At 51.7% G+C, this 22,725-nt stretch overlaps 1 protein-coding gene across 1 annotated transcript in view; it reads right to left on the reverse strand.

Annotated features, from left to right (window-relative positions):
- RNF17 (ring finger protein 17) overlaps nt 1-22,725 on the reverse strand; it is a 3,777,565-nt gene that overhangs the window by 2,133,416 nt on the left and 1,621,424 nt on the right. The gene's annotated exons all lie outside the window — the stretch shown is intronic.

Raw genomic sequence — 22,725 nt, forward strand, 5'->3', positions numbered from 1 at the left:
TTGTCGCGCTCTGAAACACCTGTGTATGAGCGCGATATAAATAAAATATCATATCATATCATACAATATCATACAGCCTTTCCTCAGGTCTACTTTGTTACAGTGACATTAGGACAACCTGTGGTGGTAGGGACTAAACAAATATTCCTATAAAATATGAAAAATTACCTTCAATGTAATTTTGGTTCTCTTAGTTCAGGCTCTCCCTCCTTCCCAACTGGTTGGGACCAGACAAAAAAGCCTTTGAATACTCAAGGGTGGAGGAGACAGCATGTACAGGATTCTGGCAAACCAGTTGCAGAGAACCTTTTGGCTGAATTTTGCATAATTTCTGGACAATGTGTCCATAGCATAGAGCTTGCAAAAGGCAAGCGGTATAGCCCAGGTAGCTGCTTTACAGAGGTCTACAATGGAAACGTGCCTGGTAAAATCTACAGATACTGCCTTGGCTCTAGTAGAATGAGCCCTAAGTGTCTGCAGAGTTGCTAGCACTTTCAAGTCGTAAGCCTTGGAGATACAGGAGACAACCCATCTGGCAATAGAAGCCTTTGTTGCTTTATTGCCAGAAGGACCACTGTAAGTAACAAAGGGCTGATCTGCTTTTCTAAACGGTTTGGTCCTTTCAAGGCAGAGTTTTAAAGTTCTTACTACATCTAGATTATGCAATTTCTCTTCTGCCGCAGACGCATGCGTTCTAGGATGAAAAACGGGAAGACATATTTCCTGGTTTAAGTGAAAATCGGGAACCATTTTAGGCAGAAATGAGGGAACCATACGCAAGACAACTTTTTTTATGGAACACAATATATGGTTCCTTAGAAGAAAGAGCTTGGAGCTCATCAATTCTTCTAGCCGAAGTAATGGCCACTAAAAAGGCTGATTTTCAAGTTAGGAATTCTAAATCGCATGAAGCCATAGGCTCAAATGGTTTTTGCATTAGGGCTGCTAAGACCATGTTGAGATCCCACTGAGGTGGAGGTTCACGAATAGGGGGATGTAAATGTAAAAGTCCCTAAAAGTGCCTTTTAATGGCTTTGTTGGAAAGAGAAAAAGACTTGTGCTCTCTATTCAGGTCAGCACCAATAGATGATAAGTAATGTTTGCACGTGTCTATCTTGACACCGGGGGAAACAAGATAAGACATGAAGGACATGACGTTATCAATGGAGGCCTTTAGAGGGTTATGGTTTTGTTTTAAGGCCCACTGATAGAAACGTAACTATTTGCTACGATATGGTTTCTAAGTGGAGGATTTCCTGGAGGCCAACATAATAGCAATGTTTTGTTCTTACAAACGCAGGTGGGAGAATGCTAGTTTCTCAGGAACCAAACCAAGTTGAGCAATTGAGGGGAGGGGTGAAGAACCTGCCCCTTCTGTTGAGTACAAAGATCTCTCGAAAGTGGAAGATCTAAGGGGAGATGCCCCACTAACTCCAGAAGATCTGGAAACCAAATCTGGCAAGGCCAGAACTGGGCTATTAGAATCACTGTCAGGTTGTGTGACATTTTGAATTTCAGCAAAATTTTGTGAATCAATGGAAGAGGAGGGAAGGCATGAAGTGCTAGATTTGACCAATCCAGATGTAGAGCATCTCCCAAGGACCGAGGACCCAGACCTTGCCTTGACGCAAATTGCGGACAAAGTGTGTTGTGTTGATTGGCAAAGAGGTCTACTGATGGATGGCCCCACCTCTGTAATATCATGTGTTCTACTGATGGTTTCAGCTCCCATTCGTGCGGAGCTAACTGTAACCTGCTTTGTTTGTCCACCAGGAAGTTCTTCTTGCCCTCGAAATGGGACGCCAACAAGAAAATGTGATTTTGAATGGCCCAATACCAAATTTGTTCTGCTAGGAGACACAGGGGGCGGGAGCAAGTCCCCCCTGCTTGTTGATATAAAACATTGCTGTGGTATTGTCCATTTGAATTTTCACCAACTTTCCTTGGAGAGGGAATAAAAGATGTTATAGCACAAAATATGGCTCTTAGTTCGAGGACATTTATATGGTCCTTCCTTTTCTGAGAGCACCAAAGACTGTGAGCTGTTAAGCTTTGACAATGGGCTCCCCAACCATACTCTGAAGAGTCTGTTATGACTATTTGGTGAGAGGGAGGTTGAAAAGGAGATCCCGTTAGCAGAGTCTCTGGGGAGTTCCACCAGCGCAGAGTCTTGGACTTGGCCTGGAATTTGGATCTTTGTTTCCTGGGGTTCCGAGATCTGATTCCAGTTGAGCGCAAGATGCCACTTGGTCGTTCTCATATGGAGCCTTGCAAAGGGAACTAAGTTTATGCAAGAGGCCATGAGGCCCAAGATCCATTGAAACCACCAGACTGTTAGTGACTGGCGAGTGGGGAACCGAACAATGGTTTGTTGAATGGCTTCCACTCTTTCCAATATTGGAAAGACTTTGAGCACAGTATTGTCTATAACTGCTCCTAAGAAATGGATCGTTTGCTAGGGACTGAGTTGGGATTTTGCCACATTTATGGAGAACCCCAGGTTGAACAGAGTATGGCAAGTAATTTGCAATTTCTGAAGCAGTACCTCCAGATACTGTGCTTTGAGAAGCCAGTGTAACGCTCACTTGGTATCCACGGGGACGCCACCCAGTCTGGCTGCACTGCTTCCAACCCTGAACCCACTCCCTTGGACTCTTGTTCGGCTGAGGGCCAGGTCTGAAAACACAGGAGTTTGGATTTAGCTTTGTCGTCTTTTCTAGCTCGGAGCCCACCTCCCTTGTGGATCCAACGACCCCTTAGTACTCTCCTCACCTGGCTTTTTGGTATGGTGCACTCTCCGTCCTGCTGTTCTGTGCAGGGGTGTGTTGTGGATGGGCGCGTCACAACCTAGCTGCTTCACTTGTGTGGGCCCCTCAGAGTCCAGACCTACTGCGACTCCGTACGTCAGGTAAGTATGCTGTTTAGTCGATTATTTTGCAATTGCCCCAATTAATGTCTTTCCTTCTTTCCTAGGTGCGGAAGGAGTTCTGGTGATGCCGTGCTGCCTGGGGCTGTGCATGAGATGGTAAGTGAAAGTGCAGAGCCCGGCGCTATGTGCCTTTCTTGTGCCAAACTGTTTGCTGTCCCTTTCTCGCAAGCCGCTGTGATGTTCCAGACTGTATGTTGCTGAGAAGATGAAGCGCGGTGAGTAAAGGGTTGCGCGACCCGCCTTCTAGTACTTCAGCTTGTTAATTGGCCTTTTCTTTCTTCTTGCAGGTCGTTCATTGGCCCGGAATGGACGTGGACCAAAAGCAAGTCAAATTCAGGTAAGCGTGCAGCTTTTGGTTGTTTTTCAATGTTGAAGATGGAACAAGTTACTTACCTGTAACTGTTGTTCTCCAGCATGGGACTGGCATGGATTCACATGCTCATGAATATTCCCCGTCGTCCGGCTGGGAATCCTCGGTAAAGAAAAAATAAGTATCAGTTTCGTTTCTGATCTGTCTTTCTTAGTAGTAACCAATCACTCATCTCTGGGTCATACTGCCCCCAGCCAATGACTGCCCTCTCCCTAAGCCCCGCCTCTGGCAGCCATGCTCAGATTTGGTAGCACGCAAAGTGGCAGTATGACCAAGTGAAGAGCCGCAGAGGGTTAGGTGGGAGCGTTCGCATGTGAATCCATGCCAGACCCATGCTGGAGAACAACAGTTACAGGTAAGTAACTTGTTCCTTCTCCAGCATGGGGTCTGGCATGGATTCACATGCTCATGAATAAAAGAATACATAGCAGTATACACATGCACAACCACGGGAGGTGGCAAAGGCTCAACATTAAGCATTACATCCAAAACTCAACATTAAGCAATTCTTACCTCCTCACCAGGCTCACCTTAGGCGAACAGGTTGCGCAGCACTGCTTGGCCAACACTTGATTCCTCCCTGGAGTCCCGATCGACGCAGTAGAATCTTGTGAAGGTGTGCGTAGACCTCCACGTAGCAGCCCTGCAGATGTGCAGCAGGGGCACACCAGACAGGAACGCAGTGGTAGCAGCGATCGCTCTGGTCGAATGGGCTCTCGGACGGCCGGGCAGCGGTCAGTTTGCCAAACGGTGACAGTGCATGATGCACCCGGAGAGCCATCTGGAAATGGAAGTCTTCGAGAGAGCCTTCCCTTGATTCACAGACCCAAAGTTCACAAACAGTTGTGACGTCTTCCGAAAACTCTTTGTGCGGTCCACGTAGAACTTCAGCGCTCTAGCTACATCCAGCGAGTGCAAAGTCCTCTCGCCTGGCATCGAAGGCGACGGGAAGAAAACTGGTAACATCAAGGGCTCGTTGAGGTGGAAGTCCAATGGCACCTTGGGCATGAAGGAGGGGTGCGTCCTGAGCACCACCCTCGTGACTTGAAAAGTCAAGTATGGAGGCTTGCAAGATAGGGCCTGCATCTCTCCCATTCGTCGTGCGGAGGTGATGGCCACGAGGAACGCGGTCTTCCATGACAGGAACTTCAGAGACGCCGAATGCATAGGCTCGAATGGGGCCCCCATGAGCCTGGTCAGCACCACATTAAGCTCCCACGCCGGGGCAGGAGCCTTCACCGGCGGGAACGATCGGAATAGTCCCTTCATAAATTCCTTCACCAGGCGATGAGACCACAAGGACGCCCGTCCCGTAGTCCTGGTATATCGGGAGATGACAGCCAGATGTATTTTGATGGAGGCGTGAGCCAGTCCAGCTTTGGCCAGCGACAGTAGGTACTGCAGTACTTGAGGGGCCGTAATCCGCAGAGGGTTAATCTTCTGTGCACGGCACCAGACAGAGAACATCTTCCACTTATGACCGTAACACTTGAGAGTTGAGGACGCCCTGGCTTTTGCAAGAACCTCTCTGCAGTCAGCCGGGATATCGTACTCTCCAAACTCTAGTGTTGCAGGAGCCAGGCCTGCAAGTTCAGCGACTGTGGGTCGTGATGGAGAATGGCGCCTCCTTCTCTGGGGAGAAGATACGCGTCCGCCGGCAGCTTGACTGGTGGGGACGTCGACAAGTCCAGAAGGTCCGGGAACCAGATCTGCCTTGGACACGCCGGTGCGACGAGGATCATTCTGCACCTGGACTTCTTGAGCTGGCTGATTAAGCAGAGCAGCAACGGCAACGGAGGGAACACGTATAGAAACAGGCCGTCCCATGGGAACGAGAAAGCATCGCCCATGCTCCTCGGCTGCGGGAACCTGCTGGCGAACCTCTGGCACTTGGAGATCGTTGCCGTCGCGAACAGGTCGATCTGGGGTTTGCCCCATCGTTGGAAGAGCCGATCCACTTGATCCTGGTGTAGTTCCCACTCGTGGCACGAGCGCAGCTCCCTGCTGAGTGAGTCGGCGATGGTGTTTTTTATTCCTGCCAAGTGGAAGGGAACCAGAAACATCCCCTGGGCGACGGCCCAGTGCCACAGATCCTGGGCATCCTTGGATAGGGCTGGGGATCTGGTGCCCCCTTGCTTCCGTATGTAGAACATCGTGGTGGTGTTGTTGGTGAAGATCCTCACCACTTTGTCCTTGAGGGACGGAAGGAACGACTTGAGCGCCCAGAACACTGCTCGGAACTCCAGGATGTTGATGTGGAGAGACCTCTCCTCCGGGAGCCAAAGGCCTCTTGCGTGGAGATCTCCGGTGTGGGCCCCCCAACCCTCCAGAGAGGCGTCCGTCGTCACCGTTGTTAGGGAGAATTCTGTCTTTAGGCTGAATTTCCTAACCTAGTGAGTCCCCCAGCACCTTTGCTGGATTTCTGGAGTTTGTTTTTTTCTCCTGCCAAGAGTGAGACTCTTTTTCTCCCACTCTTGGACATGATTTATGATGTTCCTTTGACTGTTAATGTGTTTTATGGGCTATGAGGTCCTTTACTCCATAGGGTCTCATGTGTTTTTACGATGTGTGTTTGTTAGGCAGAAACCTGTGCAGTTCCCTTTGGGAACACTGCAAAAGATTTAGGACTACAGGTGTTAGCAGTAAACCCACTTGGTAGCAGTCTGTACCACCGAGATTTACCTGGTAGCTGTGGCTGAGCAGTCAGGCTTCCCTCAAGAAGAGTTAGGCAGTATGCAAAGTATACACAATAGGCACTCAGACAATAATACAAGCAAACACTGACCAGAGCTTTGGTATCAAAGTATATAATTATTTATTTAAAAACACACTGTTTGAAACACTCTAAACACAGTTACTATTATAATATATACAACCCTTATTCCTTATCAGATAAGTCTTAGTTAACACCACTTATTTCCAGACAGAGGTGAACGCTTAACTATAAAATGGCACTCCAATAAGTTCATGAAGAAGGGAGGGAAAAAGACAGAATATGGAAAGGTACACCACTCTAAGATTTAGGAACACTATTAGCAAGGCAGAAGAGCAAAAAGTTACTTGTGAGCCAAAGTCCATAGGCTGGGCCCACTCTTAGAGAGAGCAGAGCACAAATGCGCCCAAGATCACACAGTTACACTAGGCTTAGAAAGTCTTGCAGAGAGTTCGAAAAGAGTTTAGAGAGGCTCAGAAAAGTTTACCCAGGGTGTCCCAGGCTAACCCAGGTTCGAAAGCCGGTGGCTAAATCTACCCCGTACAGTCGGTGGCAAGGGAAGCCAGGCGGGACACGGTACCTTAAGTGGGAAGGATCCTCAACGGTACCTTAAGTGGGAAGGATCCTCCAGCGAGCGGTGGCAGTTGTTCCTGGCAGCGGGTGCAAGTCTCGTCGTCGTCCAGGGGAAGAGAAGATCTCGGCTTGGAGGAAAGATGAAGGTCGTTGCACTGCCAGGAAAAAACCAGCCGCAGAATTTTCCGGTTAAAGGTATTACCCTTTATTTCGCGGTCATGGTAAAACATGCTATTCCGGTTGCCGGGGTGCTTGGCACAGGCAAGGCGGCCAAGAGATGCGTTGGGAAGGCGAAAAGACGGTGAAACTGGTTATTCCCGCCAGTCAAAGGAAGAAGACTCTCCGGCGGGAGATCTCTGTCGTTGGGAAAAGGGGTGAGACGGTCCAGCAGGGCTCCACCAGTGGTGTCGTCGTGGAAGGTCGGCTCAGCTTCTCCCTCTTCGGATTCTTAGGTCCTGTGGCGACTTCTGAAGTTCCAGTCCCCAAAGCCCTGCTTTTATGCAGAAAACCCGCATTCACTCAGCCCAGCTGTCACTCAAACATGCTAAGTGGTGAGCCGGCCGGCTCACCACTTTGGCCAATCAGGACGGAGTGCGACTTGAGTTGCCCAGGCAACTCAGTCCAGGGTGCCTAAATCCGTCTCCACCCCTCCTAAGTACCCCAGACAGAGTGGCACCACTTTGGAGGGCTTCTGTGGAGAAGCCCGCCAAAAATTGGAACAAAGGGCTCGACTTGGGTTGGAGTCACAGAAGAGAACACAAACGCCATTTTAGAAACGAGTTTTGGCAAAAAATACCAACCGGAGAATTAATAATAATTAAATAAACCGGCGGTATGTTCGAGGCTATCGTAATTAAATAAATAAAGATAGTAGCCTCGAACAATGGGAAAATCCCATAGAGAAATATTTGCGGTTGAATATAAAAAGTAGTATCCACTGCCACCAGCCAAAACTCGATCAGGGGGGACGGAGACGTGCCCCCTCGACTAACAGACCCCGGGGCAATCGAATTGCCCCAGCCAGTACGTCCACAATATGATGGTTTGTACTGGTTCTGTTCAGAATTCAACACTAGTAAAGTCAATGGTGACTTTACATGCCCTGGGAGACAGTAGTCAGTCCCAGGGTATGGAGTCTATACTGGGGGGTCACTATGACACCCCTGTGTTACTGCACTGAGGGTGCTGCGAAACACATCACAAAAACACATGAAGCCCTATGGAGTAAAAGACCCCATAGCCCATTAAACACATCTAGAGTCAAAGAAACACACTCAAATCATGCCCAAGAGTGAGGGTAAAAGAGTCTCACTCTTGGCAGGAGAAAAAAATAAACCCCAAAAATCCAGCAAAGCTGCTGGGGGACTCACTAGGTTAGGAAATTCAGCCTAAACAGAGAATTCTCCCTAACAGTGTTACACAGCACCCTCCGTGCATAACACAGGGGTGTCATAGTGAAACCCCACCATAGACTCCCACCATAGACTCCATACCCTGGGACTGACTACTGTCTCCCAGGGCATGTAAAGTCACCATTGGCTTTACTAGTCCCAAATTATTAACAGAAACCAGTACAAACCATCATATTGTGGACGTACTGGTCGGGGCAATTCGATTGCCCCGGGGTCTGTTAGTCGAGGGGGCACGTCTCCGTCCCCCCTGATCGAGTTTTGGCTGGTGGCAGTGGAAACTACTTTTTATATTCGACCGCAAATATTTCCCTATGGGATTTTCCCATTGTTCAAGGCTACCAACTTTAATTATTTAATTCTCATAGCCTCGAACATACCGCCGGTTTATTTAATTAATATTAATTCACCGGTTGGTATTTTTTGCCAGGTCTCGATTCTAAAATGACATTTGTGTTCTCTTCTGTGACTCCAACCGAAGTCGTGCCCTTTGTTCCACTTTTTGGCGGGCTTCTCCACAGAAGCCTCCAAAAGTGGTGCCACTCTGTCTGGGTACCACAGAGGGTGTGGGAGGGGGTTTAGGCACCCTGGACTGAGTTACCTTGGTAACTAAAGTCACACTCTCGTGTGATTGGCCCAAGTGGTGAGCCGGCCGGCTCACCACTTAGCATGTTTGATTGACAGCTAGGCTGAGTGAATGGGGGTATGCTGCATAACAGCAGGGCTTTGGGGACTGGAACTTCAGAAGTCGCCACAGGACCTGAGAATCCGACGAGGGAGAAGCTGAGCCGACCTACCACGATGACACCACCGGTGGAGCCCGGCGGAACCGACTCACCACTTCCCGACGACAGAGAAGATCTCCCAGCTGGAGAGGCTTCTTCCCCTGAATGGTGGGCACAACCAGTTTTACCTTCCTTCTTCGCACCCCAGACCGGTTGGTGGTCGAACTGCCCGTGTCAAGCACCGCGGCGGCCGGATAGCCACTCACCACTGAACCGCAAATCAACGGACCGCTCCTTGTACCTGAGAAACTCCGCGGCTGGTTTCTTCCCTGGCAGTGCAAAGGACTCCTCTCTTCCTCCACGACGAGATCCTCTCTTCCCCCGGGCGAAGCACCGACTTGCATCCGCTGTGAGGAACAACTGCCCCTGCTGGAGTGTTCTCACCACTTTAAGGTACCGCGTCCACCAGGCCTCCCTTTCTAAAGATTTCTACAAGGTAATAATAATCCCTTAACCTTCTGGACTGGGCTGGCCGCCTTGACCCTCTAACTGGTCCAACTCCTTTTTGAACCGTTACAAGACTTTTGTGCACTGCAACCGTGTGACCTTGGACACATTTCGTTTGATCCTCTTAAAGTGGATCCGGCCTATTGAACTCTAACTTCACGGTTTTACTTTGCCTTCCTCTCTTGTTATGTTCTTGTAAAAGTGTTAGGATCTGTTTCAATTTATTCTCTGCTTTTCGCTCCCTTTTAAAAACGAACTATTAGAGTGCCATCTACGTTAAGCGCTCACCGATGTCTAAAAATAAGTGGGGCTTTACTTAAGACTTGTCTAATATTCTTTTAACCCTTTAAGTGCCAAGGACGAGGTATCTCGTCCTTGGAAGTGCACACGCAGTGCCAAGGACGAGATAGCTCGTCCTTTTCGGCACCTTGTTTTGAGCGATCCCTGCAAAGCAGGGATCGCTCAAAACTGTAATCCAACCCCCGGGCTATGTGAGGGGGAGGTCCCCCCTCACTGCCCGGGGGTTGGATTTCCTTCAGTTTCACGCCGACGTGCGTGACGCACGTCGGCGTGAAACGGAAAGCAATTCCACCGCAGCAGCCATTTTCGGCTGCTGCGTTGGAGAGAGAAGGTGAGTGCCCTTCTTGTTCCGCCTCGATCTCCGGCTGTATTTCAAGCCGGAGATCGAGGCGGGTATCGTTGGAAAGGGGAGATTCTCCCCTTTCCAACGGTACCCATTGTGTGACTTTGCTGCCCGCGGATCGGGCGCAGGGCGCCTCGATCCGCGGGCAGCAACGTCACGGATCAAACGAAGATCCTTTTGTGACGCGTGGGGGAGGGGGGGCTGCTTACTAGGTAAGCGGCCCCCTTCCCCCGTGGCCCCAAAGCATGGGGCCACAGCGCCAGGGACCCCTGGGGGCAGATGATCACTGCCCCCGGGGGTGGGGGGGAAAAAAAAAAAAAAAAATCGAGGGAAGGAGGGAGGTGGGAGGGGGTTTTGGGCCCTGGGGCCCACTGGGCCACCAGCGATTGACCTAAAAGTGGTGTCCCTGGAAAGGGGACTTTCTCCCCTTTCCAGGGACACCACTCATATGCCGCATTGCTGGTCACGGATCAGCGCAGAGCGCTGATCCGTGACCAGCAACCCACTGAACCACCATGGATCTGTTTGCGAGTTGGGGGGGAGGGGGGCTGCTTCAGGTAAGCAGCCCTCTCCCCCCCCCCCGGCCCCCAAAGCATGGGGACACATGAAAATGTACCCTGGGGGCAGATGGCTGGCCATCTGCCCCCAGGGAAATATATATAAAAAAAATAATAATAATCTGAGGGATGGGGGGAGGTGGGAGGGGGTTTGGGGTCCTGGGACCCACTAGGCCACCAGGGATTGAACAGAAAGTGGTGTCCCTGGAAAGGGGACTTTCTCCCCTTTCCAAGGACACCACATATGAGGCATTGCTGGTCACGGATCGGCGCAGAGCGCTCGATCCGTGACCAGCAACCCACTAGACCACCATGGATCTCTTTGTGAGGTGGGGGGTGGGAAGGGGGCTGCTTCAAGTAAGCAGCCCTCTCCCCCCTCCCGACCCCAAAGCATGGGGGCACGTGTATGTGAACCCTGGGGCAGATGGCTGACCATCTGCCCCAAGGGAATGTAAAATAAAAAATAAAAATGAAATGATGGGAAACAGGGTTGGGGGAAGGGGTGGGGGCCACTAGCCACCATGGATGTTTTACTGAATGAAAGGGAGGGGGTGTCCCCCCATAGGGGCGGGTGCCCCCCCAACCAAAGTAGAAAGGGGGCACCCCTTGTAACCCTCCCTGGGGGCAGATATCTGTTCCTAGGAAGGGCCATCTGACCCCAGGGAGGGATGCATGAGGTGGGGCCCCCCCTATCTGCCCCCAGGGAGGGTTGCATGAGGTGGGGCCCTCCATTTGGGGTGGGGGGGGGTTGAGGGCCACCCCCCGTTGCGGTACATCATGCGCTGCCAATTTAGGGTGCCCCTCAGCCCCCCCTAAAAAGCAGCCTGTGGTTTTGTAATTTTTTTTTTGTTTACCCAACTTTGCTTGGTGCAGATGGCCACATTAGTGTGGCTATCTGCCCCCAGGGTGCCCAAACCCTACTGCCCCATCTATTGGGGGTCCAGCCCCACCTTTTGGGGTGGCCCTCTCCCCCCTCACCCCAAATGGAGGTGGGGTGTACCTCACGCAGCCGTTTGGAGGAGGCCCAGGGAGGCCTGCATGAGGTGTGTCCCCCAGCCATTGGGGGTGGGGTGGGGGGGGCACCCCAAAAGCTGGGGCAGGACCCCCAATAGATGGGGCAGTAAGGTTTGGGCACCCTGGGGGCAGATAGCCACACTAATGGGCCCATCTGCACCAAGCCAAGTTGGGTAAACAAAAAAAAATATACAAAAACACAGGCTGCTTTTTAGGGGGGGCTGAGGGGCACCCTAAATTGGCAGCGCATGATGTACCGCAACGGGGGGTGGCCCTCAACCCCCCCCCACCCCAAATGGAGGGCCCCACCTCATGCAACCCTCCCTGGGGGCAGATATCTGCTCCTAGGAAGGGGCATCTGACCCCAGGGAGGGATGCATGAGGTGGGCCCCCCCCTATCTGCCCCCAGGGAGGGTTGCATGAGGTGGGGCCCTCCATTTGGGGTGGGGGGGGTTGAGGGTCACCCCCCGTTGCGGTACATCAGGCGCTGCCAATTTAGGGTGGCCCTCAGCCCCCCCTAAAAAGCAGCCTGTGATTTTGCATTTTGTTTTTTGTTTACCCAACTTTGCTTGCTGCAGATGGGCCCATTAGTGTGGCTATCTGCCCCCAGGGTGCCCAAACCCTACTGGCCCATCTATTGGGGGTCCTGCCCCACCCTTTGGGGTGGCCCTCTCCCCCCTCACCCCAAATGGAGGTGGGGTGTACCTCACGCAGCCGTTTGGAGGAGGCCCAGGGAGGCCTGCATGAGGTGTGTCCCCCAGCCATTGGGGGTGGGGCGGGGGAGGGCACCCCAAAAGGTGGGGCAGGACCCCCAATAGATGGGGCAGTAAGGTTTGGGCACCCTGGGGGCAGATAGCCACACTAATGGGCCCATCTGCACCAAGCCAAGTTGGGTAAACAAAAAAAAATATACAAAATCACAGGCTGCTTTTTAGGGGGGGCTGAGGGCCACCCTAAATTGGCAGCGCCTGATGTACCGCAACGGGGGGTGACCCTCAACCCCCCCCCACCCCAAATGGAGGGCCCCACCTCATGCAACCCTCCCTGGGGGCAGATAGGGGGGGCACCACCTCATGCATCCCTCCCTGGGGTCAGATGCCCCTTCCTAGGAGCAGATATCTGCCCCCAGGGAGGGTTGCATGAGGTGGGGCCCTCCATTTGGGGTGGGGGGGGGTTGAGGGTCACCCCCCTTTGCGGTACATCAGGCGCTGCCAATTTAGGGTGGCCCCCAGCCCCCCCTAAAAAGCAGCCTGTGATTTAGCATTTTGTTTTTTGTTTACCCAACTTTGCTTGCTGCAGATGGGCCCATTAGTGTGGCTATCTGCCCCCAGGGTGCCCAAACCCTACTGGCCCATCTATTGGGGGTCCTGCCCCACCTTTTGGGGTGGCCCTCTCCCCCCTCACCCCAAATGGAGGTGGGGTGTACCTCACGCAGCCGTTTGGAGGAGGCCCAGGGAGGCCTGCATGAGGTGTGTCCCCCAGCCATTGGGGGTGGGGCGGGGGGGGCACCCCAAAAGGTGGGGCAGGACCCCCAATAGATGGGGCAGTAAGGTTTGGGCACCCTGGGGGCAGATAGCCACACTAATGGGCCCATCTGCACCAAGCCAAGTTGGGTAAACAAAAAAAAATATACAAAATCACAGGCTGCTTTTTAGGGGGGGCTGAGGGCCACCCTAAATTGGCAGCGCCTGATGTACCGCAACGGGGGGTGACCCTCAACCCCCCCCCACCCCAAATGGAGGGCCCCACCTCATGCAACCCTCCCTGGGGGCAGATAGGGGGGGCACCACCTCATGCATCCCTCCCTGGGGTCAGATGCCCCTTCCTAGGAGCAGATATCTGCCCCCAGGGAGGGTTGCATGAGGTGGGGCCCTCCATTTGGGGTGGGGGGGGGGTTGAGGGCCACCCCCCGTTGCGGTACATCAGGCGCTGCCAATTTAGGGTGGCCCCCAGCCCCCCCTAAAAAGCAGCCTGTGAATTTGCATTTTGTTTTTTGTTTACCCAACTTTGCTTGCTGCAGATGGGCCCATTAGTGTGGCTATCTGCCCCCAGGGTGCCCAAAACCTACTGGCCCATCTATTGGGGGTCCTGCCCCACCTTTTGGGGTGGCCCTCTCCCCCCTCACCCCAAATGGAGGTGGGGTGTACCTCACGCAGCCGTTTGGAGGAGGCCCAGGGAGGCCTGCATGAGGTGTGTCCCCCAGCCATTGGGGGTGGGGCGGGGGGGGGCACCCCAAAAGGTGGGGCAGGACCCCCAATAGATGGGGCAGTAAGGTTTGGGCACCCTGGGGGCAGATAGCCACACTAATGGGCCCATCTGCACCAAGCCAAGTTGGGTAAACAAAAAAAAAATATACAAAATCACAGGCTGCTTTTTAGGGGGGGCTGAGGGCCACCCTAAATTGGCAGCGCCTGATGTACCGCAACGGGGGGTGACCCTCAACCCCCCCCACCCCAAATGGAGGGCCCCACCTCATGCAACCCTCCCTGGGGGCAGATAAGGGGGGCACCACCTCATGCATCCCTCCCTGGGGTCAGATGCCCCTTCCTAGGAGCAGATATCTGCCCCCAGGGAGGGTTGCATGAGGTGGGGCCCTCCATTTGGGGTGGGGGGGGGTTGAGGGTCACCCCCCGTTGCGGTACATCAGGCGCTGCCAATTTAGGGTGGCCCCCAGCCCCCCCTAAAAAGCAGCCTGTGATTTAGCATTTTGTTTTTTGTTTACCCAACTTTGCTTGCTGCAGATGGGCCCATTAGTGTGGCTATCTGCCCCCAGGGTGCCCAAACCCTACTGGCCCATCTATTGGGGGTCCTGCCCCACCTTTTGGGGTGGCCCTCTCCCCCCTCACCCCAAATGGAGGTGGGGTGTACCTCACGCAGCCGTTTGGAGGAGGCCCAGGGAGGCCTGCATGAGGTGTGTCCCCCAGCCATTGGGGGTGGGGCGGGGGGGGCACCCCAAAAGGTGGGGCAGGACCCCCAATAGATGGGGCAGTAAGGTTTGGGCACCCTGGGGGCAGATAGCCACACTAATGGGCCCATCTGCACCAAGCCAAGTTGGGTAAACAAAAAAAAATATACAAAATCACAGGCTGCTTTTTAGGGGGGGCTGAGGACCACCCTAAATTGGCAGCGCCTGATGTACCGCAACGGGGGGTGACCCTCAACCCCCCCCACCCCAAATGGAGGGCCCCACCTCATGCAACCCTCCCTGGGGGCAGATAGGGGGGGCACCACCTCATGCATCCCTCCCTGGGGTCAGATGCCCCTTCCTAGGAGCAGATATCTGCCCCCAGGGAGGGTTGCATGAGGTGGGGCCCTCCATTTGGGGTGGGGGGGGTTGAGGGCCACCCCCCGTTGCGGTACATCAGGCGCTGCCAATTTAGGGTGGCCCCCAGGCCCCCCTAAAAAGCAGCCTGTGAATTTGCATTTTGTTTTTTGTTTACCCAACTTTGCTTGCTGCAGATGGGCCCATTAGTGTGGCTATCTGCCCCCAGGGTGCCCAAACCCTACTGGCCCATCTATTGGGGGTCCTGCCTCACCTTTTGGGGTGGCCCTCTCCCCCCTCACCCCAAATGGAGGTGGAGTGTACCTCACGCAGCCGTTTGGAGGAGGCCCAGGGAGGCCTGCATGAGGTGTGTCCCCCAGCCATTGGGGGTGGGGCGGGGGGCACCCCAAAAGGTGGGGCAGGACCCCCAATAGAGGGGGCAGTAGTGTTTGGGCACTCCGGCGCCAGATTGGCACACCAATGTGCCCCTGTGCACAAAGGGGAGTTGGGTTACCAAAGGAAAACAGTGAAATTGTTGGAAGGTTTTTTAGGGGGGGCGGTGGAGCACCCCAAAGGGTTGGGAAAGCTGAATGGGGCGTTAACCCCCCCCCCCCTGCCCACAATGGAGTGGGTGCCATGTCATGCAGCCCTCCCTGGGACCAGATATCTGCTCCTAGGAACGGACGCCTGAGCCCAGGGAGGAGTGCAGGACAGCCTTCCCCCTTATCTGCCCCTTGGGAGGGCTACATGAGATGGGCCGCCCCTCAAATTGGGGTGGTGGTGGAGAGGTGCAACCCCCCTCACGTTAGAAAATTCCACAGCGGTGTAGGGGGCCCCTCCGCCCTCACAAAAGGGCAGCCTGCCATTTTGAATTGGGTTCTTCGTTTACTATACCTGCCTTTGCGTAGAGGGGCACATTGGTGTGCCAGTCTGGCGCCGGAGTGCCCAAAACGTACAGGCCAATGCTACAGTGGGGCCAATATGGGTGGTCTGGTATGTGGGTGGGCTGACACAGATAATATATGTTTTGTTCTTCCCTTTACAGGTCTTGAGCAGTTCAAGCTTCTCCCTTGTTATGTACGTATGAAATTTTGCTTATTCCAACATTTGATAGTGGGTGGAGGGCACATTGCTATTGGGGTGGGGGTGAACAGGGCCTGTAGTGTTCTGTTGTGAAGGAAGTGGGTGCTCTGGGGAGGTATTGGGGTGGCCAGGAACACACTTGTCCAGGTTGCGGACAAAACGCCCCCCAGTGCAGCTGAACAGTGCTGTTTCCCTGGGAGGGAAGTTTGCCAATTAGCCATCTGTGCAATGTTTGTTTTGTGTGCTGGGGGTTGCCATACACCCATTGGTCTTAGGCCAGTTTGCTATCACTGTGCAGTCCAGCCTTCTGTGGAGGTAGATGACAGAGAAGTTTCATGTATGTGGTGGAAGGAGCTGAAAAATGTACAGATATATGCCAGACAGTTCGGATGTGTTATTGGTAGGCAAAGCACTGAATGTAAATCTTTTATGTTTCTGTTGCAGTTGCGGCTACAGAAAAGCTTATGCTGACTTATGTAAGTACCACATATATTACTTGGTAATGTGCGGGTGGAGGGTTACTGTGGTGGAAGAAACTGTGGCTGCAGTGTCAGTGGTATGGGGGAGAAAGGGTAGGAGGGCGGTTCGGGGGCCAGTGATGGGAGTGCCTTGCATTGAGGAAGGTGGCTGCTTTGCAGAAGGAAAAACTGGGCAACATAAGTAGCAGCTCCTTTTCAAAAATGTTGCCGGTAGTAATGCAGATGGTCATTTTGTTATGAGCATGGTACGCGTACTTGATACAGAGAACACTACTTTTACTGCAACGATCACCATTTCTGTGGTCCTTTTCCAGCAGTCGTCCCAGTGAGCCCCGCCTGGCTCCCCATCCTTTTGCAGGGGGAAAACCTGTAACGCAGGGTAGCTAGAGGGGCAGGAGGGGTGGGGGATTAAGTCATTGCCCTTGGGCGTCCATCTCCCAGATGGATATTTTGTCCCTCAAAAGCAGCAGTGGGTGCAGGGTGCCCCGGAACGGTCCCCATCCCGTCCTAGAGTGGAAAGCTGCAGTGCTGGCCAGGCAGAGATGTAGTGTGGTGGTGGTTGATGTGTGTGACCTTGGCTGCCTCTCGGCCTTGGTAGTTGAATGGCCCCAAGTTCACCAGTACTTTAGGAGCTGCGCCCCAATTTCTCACAATCAAAGAGTCCAAATGTGCATGCATGTGTAATGAAAGGGGCACATTCTGTCAGAGGAACTATATTCGGAGAGGTTACAAAACACCCTTGCTGCACAGGTCATATCCTCTGTCAGACTAGTCACCCTGCCAAAGTGTAATGGTGTAGCATGTGGAAGTCACTTTACTACCGTGCAGTGCAGGCGGTGGGCCACAGGAGCAGACAACCTTTACTGATTACAATTGCCCCAGCAGAACTGTGTTATTGGCACAAGGTGACATACTGTCTTCCTCACCTCCTTCCCCTAAAACACAAGTGCCAATTACGTAATGACCTACTGTAAATTCACATGAGAGGTGCATGTCCGAATAGGTGTAGTGTGTGTCTGGGAGTGTTACAAGAGCCATGTGTTCACACAATCATTCAGCTAGTTGGTAAACTGTATGTATAGGCATATTCATGGGGGTTCACTTGTTTCCATATCATAGTGACGATGAGGGTTGTGTAGATAATTGCCTACTCTTTCACCCAAAGGGCTGCACGATTTTCCGAGGGCCAACCACATCTGGCTCTCAATGGGATGCCCTCCTGGTACATTGGTTTGGGGTTAGGGGGAAGTGCTTTCACCAGCTCAGATGAGCCATCAGCGATGTCCATGCAAAAGGAGATGCAAACCCAACACCCTACAGTGGTGCACCTGGGAGGAAAAGATTTAGCGTCTGTGGGAGGGGAAGGGATACATGAGCTGCTAATGGAGGAACTGGAATGGATAGCACAGATGTTTCCAAACAGTGATGGGTTGGTGCCAGATTTCCGGGATTTATTTATTTTTATGTTTTTTCTGCAGGATGCCATATGCCCACTTGTCTTATTTCCATTTCCAATCCGTCTGCAGTCTAGCCTTCCGTAGTGGTAGATGACTGAGAAGTGTCATGGAAGTGGTGGAAGGAAGTGAAAAATGTACAGATAGTTGCCAGACAGTTTGGATGTGTAATTGGTAGGCAAAGCATTGAATTTTAATCTTTTATGTTTCCTTTGCAGTTTCGGCTACTGAAAAGCTATTGCTGACTTATGTAAGTACAACATTTATTACTTGGTAATGTGGGGGTGGAGGGTTACTGTGGTGGAAGGAATTGTGGGTGCATTGTCAGTGATAAGGGTGGGAAAGGGTAGTGGGGAGGGACGGGGGCCAGTGATGGGTGTGCCTTGCATTGAGTAAGGCAGCTGCTTTGCAGAAGGAAAGGTTTGGCAGCAAATTTTAAACATTTTTTTCCAGTAGTTATATAGATGGTCATTTTTTCTGAGCATGCTATGCACACTTGTTACAGAGCTCATTCCTTTCACTGCAAAGTTCACCATTTCTGTGGTCCAATTTCAGCAGTGGTCCCAGTGTGCCCTGTCAGGGTCCCCATCCTTTTGCAGGGGGAAAAAACTGTAACGCAAGGTAGCTAGAGAGGGGGATGTCATTGGCCTTGGTCGTCCGTCCCCCAGGTGGATATTTTGCCTCCAAATTCAGCAGTGTGTGCAGGGTCCAATCCCTTCCAGGAGAGGAAAGCTGTAGTGCTGACCAGGAAGCTATGTAGGGTAGTGGTGGGTGATGGGTGTGACCTTGTCCACCTCCCTTCCTTGGTAGTGAAGTGGCCCCAAGGTCACTAGTGGTCCTGGAGCTATGGCCGAAACACTCACATTGAAAGTGTCTGAAGGTGCACCCATTTGTGGTAAATGTGGCACATTCTGTCAGGGTACCTATATTCACAGAGCGTACAAAGCACACTTCCTGTGGACTTCATATCCTCCGTGAGACTAGTCACCCTGCCAAATTGTAACGATGTAGCATGTGGACGTCACCTTACCACCGTGCTGGGCAGGCGGTGGGCCACAGGAGCAGACAACTTTTACTGATTACAATTGCGCCAGCACAACTGTGTTATTGGCACAAGGTGACATACTATCTTCTTCACCTCCTTCCCCTGAAAATAACGTGGCAATTATGTGTCGACCTACTGTTATCTCAAATGAGAGGTGGTTTCCGAATGGGTGAAGTGTGTGTCTGGGATTGTTACAAGAGTCATGTGTTGGTGCAAATGTTGTGTAATGTGGTAAAATGTATGTGTAGCCATAATCATGGGGGTTTTCCTGTTTCCATTTCCTAGTGAGGATGAGGGTTGTGTGGATTTTCGGCCACTCTTATATCCAAAGGGCTGCACGACTTTTCCGAGGGCCACCTACATCTGGGTCTGGAAGGGATGGCCTTGCGGTGCATTGGTTTGGGGTGGGGGGGATGCGCCTTCACCAGCTCCGAGGAGCCATCGTCGCTGCCCAAGAAAAAGGAAAGGCCCCCCCCCCTGACCTTATAGTGGTTCACCTGGGAGGAAATGATTTTGCGTCTGTGGGACGGAAGGGGGTACGCGAGCAGCTCATGGCAGACCTTGAATGGATTGCAGAGAGGTTTCCAAACACTGTGGTGGCCTGGTCCCAGATGATTCCCAGGATGGATTGGAGAACTGAAGGGAATAGAAGGGCCATCAACCGCTCGGTGTGGAAAATGAATGGCGAGTTCACTAAACTGACAGAGGGCAACACCAGAATACGGACCATTCACCATGGCAATATCAAAGGTGCTGTGATGTTTCACAGAGATGGGGTGCACCTTTCCAAAACAGGCATGGAGCTGTTCATTGGAAACATAATGGATTTTGCCCAGACGCTATTTTAGGGGGAGTTTGCCCAGTGACTGATGGACACACTGGAAGATCTGAAAGGTGAATAGAAGTGGTAGTAAGTATGTTGGCAGTGAGACTTCCACTTTCTAGCAATTGTTTGCATTCATGGCATGTCAAAGCATTTAGTATGTTTCTGCTACTTATTTCTTTGGTACCCATCACTACTTGCTTCAGCCTACATCAATTTGCTTGGCCTTGCAATAATTTTGTCCATGTGAGCTTTCCCCTTACAATAGACACCCCTATATGAATGAGCAGGTGTTATTGTCAAAAGTGTGCCAGCAGTTGGCCGGAAGGGCCAGCCGTGTACTGTATTTATCTTCCCTCTCTGCTTCTTCATTGCCTATGGCTTTTCAACTCACCCAATCACTAATACGTTGCATGGTTCCTTCTCACCTCGATTTCCCATCCACAAGCATCCCATGGGGGAGGGCATGGTGCAAAGCATGTTGGCTGTTTCTGAATAGGTAGTGTGGCTGAAATCCTCGTCCCCACGCTTGTATTTCTGTACAGTTTAGCGGAATAGTACATTGGCCATAGATTTTTTGTTCTCTTTCTTTTAGGTGCAGGTGTGTTGTAGCTGTCTACACACTTGTAGGAAAGCAGTCAGCTGGTCCTTAGCATTTCACGTGAGTGTTTGCAAAGTACTACTCTGTTTATTGTAGCGTGCAGGGAGTACGTCATATTGCAGAGGGCTGCTACTGTTAGTGAGCAAAGTCTGGACCTTTTGGTGTACCTGTGTGGAGTAGGTTTGTGGCACTGAATACCACTTACTGTGCTACGTTCCATACTTTCAGAAGCACACATACTTCTTGTTTCAGTCTTCATCTGGTCTTTGGGCATTGAAGGGTTCCATAGCGAAGGTATTCATGGCTTCTCGGCGATCAATGTCTGGTGCGGAGGCATTAGCTGTAGTGATGGAATCTGGCTCAGAGCAAGGCACAGATGTGTACATGCATTCTGAAACAGATAGTGCTTCTGAGGGGCAGGAGGGAAGTGATTGGGGAAGTGAGATGGCCATTGACGAAAGTCCCTCCTCCCACTCATCATCGTCATCATCTGATGATGAAGAGGAAGGAAGAGTGCGTCCACCTTTTCGCACACTTCCCACACGCAGGGGACCTGTAAGGGGGAGGGGACGTGCAAGACTGCCACGCAATGTGGCAGTTCCTGACATGACTCAAGAGTCGCTCTGGGTGCCTCCAGCAATGGCTCAGCCTGTTGTGCCCCCTTTCACTGGTATATCAGGGTGCACAGTGAATACAGAAGGGTTTCAGCCTATTGATTTTTTCAATCTTTTTGTTGATGATGGGTTCATTGCAGACGTGGTTGAGCAAACCAATTTATACGCTGCACAGTTCATGAGGTCTAGGGGTCCCACTCTGAAACCCCACTCCAGAGCACAAGCATGGGTACCCACAAACGATGTTGAAATGAGACAGTTTTGGGGTCTCATTTTGCTCATGGGAATTGGACACAAGCCGTCTGTCGCAATGTACTGGACTACTGTAGCACCACTTTATTGCCCGTTTTTTCAGCTACAATGAGCAGAAATCGCTTTCAAGCACTGCACCGTATGTTGCACTTCAATGACAACTCGGCAGCATTACCCAAAACGGACCCAAACTTTGATAGGCTGTTCAAACTTAAGCCATTTCTGGACCATTTCACTCACCGATTTGCAGAGGTGTATGTTCCTAGCCAGAACATATCCATTGATGAATCGTTGGTGTTGTTCAAAGGTCGCCTTGTATTCAGGCAATACATTCCTAGCAAGAGATCACGATATGGGATTAAAATGTACATGTTGTGTGAAAGTACCACTGGGTATGTCAGCAGCATGAGAGTCTACACCGGTAAAGACTCTACCCTAAACCCTCCGGGCTGCCCAGCCCATTTAGGGACAAGTGAGAAGATTGTTTGGGATCTTCTCACACCATGGCTCCACAAGGGACATCATTTGTATGTAGACAATTTCTACACCGGAATTCCACTGTTCAAGGAATTGTTCAATGTGGGCACACTCGCATGCGGTACAATCCGCAGTAACCGCAAACGCTTCCCCAGACAACTTGTGTGTAAGAAGTTGGCTAAGGGACAATGTATGGCATTGCGGCAGGATGAATTGTTAGCAGTGAAATTCTGCGACAAAAGGGATGTGTACATGCTAAGTACTATTCATGATGAAAGTACTTCAGCTGTCCCTCTGCGCAGGCAGACTCAGCAAGTGTTGAAACCCAATTGCATTCTGGATTACAACAAGTACATGGGTGGAGTAGACAAAAATGACCAAGTGCTTGAGTCATACCACGCTGAACGCAAGTCGCGTTTCTGGTACAAAAGGTTAGCCACACACATTGTGCATATGGCAACGTACAATGCTTATGTGGTGTACCGTGCAGCTACTCCACAAAACAAGCTCTCCTTTTTGGATTTTGAATTAGAAATTGTTCAATCTCTGGCTAATGTTCATGTACAAATTCCCTCCTTTCCAGAGGTCGAAGATGTAGCCAGATTGCAAGAGCGACACTTTGGTGATTATGTTCCTCCCACTGCCACGAAGGCACAACCGTACCGAAAATGTAAGGTGTGTACAAAACAAGGAAAGAGGAAGGATACTCGGGTGTACTGTCCCCAATGCCCTTCCCAGCCTGCCCTCTGCTTTCAGCCTTGTTTCCTTTTGTATCATACAAAGGAAAAATATTGGGAGATCGACTGATTTCCGAAAATGCCCATCATTCCTTGAAAGGGACCCTTAGCCCCTGAAATCGTGCATGTCTTGTAAAGGAATGGCACTCTTGCACCCTGCCCTGGAGGAGTACCTTCAATGAAAATGCAACAGGATGTCAACTCACTTCACTTGATTTAGTGTGCATTCACGAGCATCGCTAGTCCTGCTTCCTCCACTCGAGGCCTGCCTTGGAAAGGCAACCACAGCCGTAGCTTTCCCTTGAGGCCTGCCAAGAAAATGTACATCAGTCTAGATCCCTCAGCTCAAAGCGTGACTTGCAAAGGAACGCTAATCAGGCTCCTTCCATTGGAGGCGTGCCTACGAAATAGTAATCATTATGAGTCCCTGTACTTGAGTTGTGCCATGCGGGTCTTTC

The sequence above is a fragment of the Ambystoma mexicanum genome, chromosome 7q (assembly GCF_040938575.1).
Source record: "Ambystoma mexicanum isolate Mex_15411 chromosome 7q, UKY_AmexF1_1, whole genome shotgun sequence".
Lineage (NCBI taxonomy): Eukaryota > Metazoa > Chordata > Amphibia > Caudata > Ambystomatidae > Ambystoma > Ambystoma mexicanum.